Genomic DNA, 3821 nt, shown 5'->3' on the forward strand with positions numbered 1-3821 from the left:
CGTTTGAGTTCATGTAATCAACCAAAAGGGGAAATATGATGAATATGATTGGTCAAATGAATCTCTTTGATTCAAAAAGACATCATATGGGGAAACAGCACAAATGAAAGAAGGATATATGCACATCTCTTTCCAGCTCAGGAACTCCAGGATTCTTTTCTGATTCCAGAGTAGGGATGATTGAAAAGTGTAGTGCATATGTATTGTAATGAGAGTTGATGTGTAGGTTGAAATCTCAGGATATAAAAACCGCTGCCGGACCCTTGATCGTGGAAGTGCTTAGGGAACGTTCAAAAATTACGTCCATGATTTGGGGGAGGGGGGGGTCTAGAAAAGTGTGACAGTACGTGTATTGGGTATAGGAAAAGTGCGTGACAGAGGGGGGAGGGGGGGTCTAGAAATCCCGAAAAACGATGGACGTAATATTTGAATCTTCCCTTAGGAATTTATTCGAGAGAAGTTATTAAGAAGTTATTAAGAAGTTGTTAAGAAGTGCTTAGAATTTTTTTCAAGAGTTGTTATTAAGAAGTTGAGTTATTTAGGGAGTCCTTAGAAAGTGATATTGAAGTGTATAGTGAAGTTATAGCATTAGACTAGGAAGTTTGTTTTTATTTTGTGAAAAAAAAAGAAGAAAACAGGAAGAGTAATCATTAAGCTCCTGAAAATCTGACATGGAAAACGCAGCTAAGTATAAGAACTAATAAATAACCTATTTTAAGGATTCATTTAGCTTTTCCACAAAATATCACATCCGAAAAGTACATTTTTTTAATTTTTTTTACAATTGCTCGAGATTGGGGCGGTTGCACCATATACATTCTTTGGAAAAGTTGTAGATCTATCAAAAGTTATAAACGTTTTTCTTCAAAAATCTTAGTTTATTCGAAAAGCGATATTACGAGTTGAGGCAAAGATAAAAAATATCTTCTTACAGCATTCACCCTATGAAAACTATGGGAAAATGCTCCAAATTTGGGCAAAACAGTTTTTTCGATTTATTTTTTTCATTTCAAATTTCTCATCAAAGTCGTCAAAGAACCACTTTTACAGCTTTCAAAAACGCACATTTTCGTGCTCTGAGAATGTGGCAACGTCATCCCGTTCAAAAAACTTGACGATTTTCTAGAAAAAAATAGGCACTTTTCAACTATATTTTTCTTGAGTTACAAAAATAACACATCTCTAATTTTTTGATATGATTTATAACAATATTTCTTCTTTTGAATGCTGTAAAAAGATGTTTTTTGTTATCTTTGCCCCAACCTGTGATATAGCGAGTGTGCGGTAGCTCGGCAGCAGCAAAGCTTCGCGCGCTCGCTTTGCTAGATTTTTGCGATTTGTTTTTCTTCTCTGCGGGGCACCGACGACGGGACGCCAAGCAGTCAGTAGTGTCAGTGTGCGGTAGTTTGGCAGCAGCAAAGTTTCGCGCGCTCACTTTGCTAGATTTTTGCGATTTGTTTTTCTTCTCTGCGGGGCACCGACGACGGGACGCCAAGCAGTCAGTAGTGTGCGGTAGTTCGGCAGCAGCAAAGTTTCGCGCGCTGGCTTTGCTAGATTTTTGCGATTTTTTTTTCTCTTCTCTCTGCGGGGCTCCGACGACGGGACGAGTGTGCGCGCGCCGTGGTTGAGTCGGTTCCGAATTTTTCGCTTCCCTTCGGCGCTAGTTTCCAATACACTTTTAGTTGATAATAAATATTTTCTTTCATTTTTTGCATTTACACAAAAGAGTGAAAAATGTTAGTTCGGGTTCGCCGGTCGAGAAAAAAAATCCGGGCGCCGACAAGTGAGTCGCGTTCAGTGTATTTCTGTGTGGAATAGACTAAAGGTTTCTGCTCCCTAGTGGAGTGGAGACGCGCGATAGAATTTTCTTTTTGGCTAGTTCTTGCGTCGAAAAGTGGTCGGTTGTTAACGGCAGTTTGTGTATATTGATCCATTGTCAAATCATATCACCAACCATAGGTGACTCCCGGACTGACAATGTACCTTACCCTACTAACAAAAAATTCCTTCCTGAGACAAACGTGGAGATGCAGCGATTCGCGGTCTTTTTAACAACGTTTGTCTTACTAACATTCCCTTCCATCCTCGATGACCGTAAGGACGTGGCCGGCGCCGTTATTGACCTTATTAAAGTTGAGAGCTCTCGACCTGTGTACATTGAGAATAGTAAGCTAGTCCCAAGCCCTATTCATTGGTTCCTTGTGCAATTTCGATTGCTCTGGTCAATCACGGAGTAGCAACTACGAATTGTGCGGTCATCTATGCTCATTAGGCCTGTCCAGCTTTTCAAAAATGTTCTCTGATTCTCAAGTCCACCCCCATATTTTGATTGGCATCCTAAAAGAAGTAACTGGTCAAAATTTCAGCCAAATCCATTAAAATTAAGAGGTGCATCAAATCAATTTTGTGTTTTTCGACTATTTTTGAACTTCAAAAAATCATAACTACACTAAAACATGTCAAAACTTAATTCTTTCGGCAGAAATTGAAAGCTATACTTGTTTGCTACAACTTCTCCGAACAACGTGTGCCAATAAAATTGAAGGAAACAGGTGTAATTATCACATTTCTAATCAGAAAAACCTTAAAAAGTTGATTTTTTGATAGATTTCGTTCTGGAATACCCTTATATACGTAATAAGTTGGATTTTTCAAAACGGCATCATATTCTCCAATGTTTTTTGGTTATTTGCTTCTTTGGCACCAATGCTGTAGGAATTGAGCAAAAATTACTAAAATTCGTGAAAGCCAAATGTGGCCTAAAAACTTGCTTTTCGGGTGCAATCACGCTTTGGCGCGCAAAAAGTGGCATCGCGTCAGCACTGATATGATAGCCAATACCTGTCATCGCGCTTGTTTGTTATCATCCGTGGTAGGGGGTAGCTAAGGCAAACTACACGGAAGCAAAGCTACTACGTTCAGTACAATTTCGCGCCACAACGTGATTGCCTCCAAAAAGCAAGTTTTTAGGCCACATTTGACTTTCACGAATTTTAGTAATTTTTGCTCAACTCCTACAGCATTGGTGCCAAAGAAGCAAATAACCAAAAAACATTGGAGAATATGATGCCGTCTTGAAAAATCCAACTTATTACGTATATTAGGGTATTCCAGAACAAAATCTATCAAAAAATCAACTTTTTAAGGTTTTTCTGATTACAAATGTGATAATTACACATGTTTCCTTCAATTTTATTGGCACACGTTGTTCGGAGAAGTTGTAGCAAACAAGTATAGCTTTCAATTTCTGCCGAAAGAATTAAGTTTTGACATGTTTTAGTGTAGTTATGATTTTTTGAAGTTCAAAAATAGTCAAAAAACACAAAATTGATTTGATGCACCTCTTAATTTTAATGGATTTGGCTGAAATTTTGACCAGTTACTTCTTTTAGGATGTCAATCAAAATGTGGGGGTGGACTTGAGAATCAGAGAACATTTTTGAAAAGCTGGACAGGCCTAATGCTCATGCTCATGCTCATGCTCATGCTCATGCTCATGCTCATGCTCATGCTCTTTGCCCCAACCTGTGATATAGCCTTTTAAATAAACTATGATTTGGTTCATGAATCATTGTGCAGTGTTGGCCACCTGTCTGCATCAGTTAGTAGTCAACATAGGCGAAACTACTGGGGGTGCCGGGGGTGCCAGGCACCCCCTAGAATTTGAATGCATTGCTGTGAGATATGGGGCGATGAATGATGAATGGATGAACTAATGAATATTTGTTTGTAGTGCACCCCCTGACAAAAATCCGTAGTTTCGCCCATGGTAGTCAAGATCTGGGAAACTGACGGCTAGGACTGGGAACAGGGAACAGGAC

Source organism: Aedes albopictus, chromosome 2 (assembly GCF_035046485.1).
Source record: "Aedes albopictus strain Foshan chromosome 2, AalbF5, whole genome shotgun sequence".
In the NCBI taxonomy this organism is placed as follows: domain Eukaryota; kingdom Metazoa; phylum Arthropoda; class Insecta; order Diptera; family Culicidae; genus Aedes; species Aedes albopictus.